Below are 489 nucleotides of genomic sequence, written 5' to 3' on the forward strand. Positions count from 1 at the left end.
TAATGGCTACACTTGAAAGTATAAATCTTTCAGGAGAATGTAAAGATCACCAAATGTTCATTTGTAAGAAGATACAAAATAAAACATTATCCAAAACAATTACTAAATTTGTTTATTAAAGTTGTTTTCTTGTAATGACTCAACTAGTTATAAATAGTATGACAAAAAAGTTATAGGAGCGTTAATTAGGGTTTTCTTTATTCCAACAGCAGTAGAAACTAAACTTAAGGTGTCTTAACAAACAAAAAATATATTTTAGGTGACGTATTCAATGAAACCATGATAGCCTTTTTCACAGGGAAGTGTTTTATTTTTATAGCATTTGAAGACATAGAACGGTTAATGCAAAAGTTTCATTTGCCTTGAAATATGTATAAAATATTGTAGCTGACATTGTACATTGGTTTCAGGACCTACAAAATATTGAAAAAGTCTAATTTCTTTTTTTTTTTTTTTTTTTTTTTTTTTTTTTTTTTTTTTTTTTTTTTT

Source organism: Galeopterus variegatus, unplaced genomic scaffold, assembly GCF_000696425.1.
Source record: "Galeopterus variegatus unplaced genomic scaffold, G_variegatus-3.0.2 Scaffold7424, whole genome shotgun sequence".
In the NCBI taxonomy this organism is placed as follows: domain Eukaryota; kingdom Metazoa; phylum Chordata; class Mammalia; order Dermoptera; family Cynocephalidae; genus Galeopterus; species Galeopterus variegatus.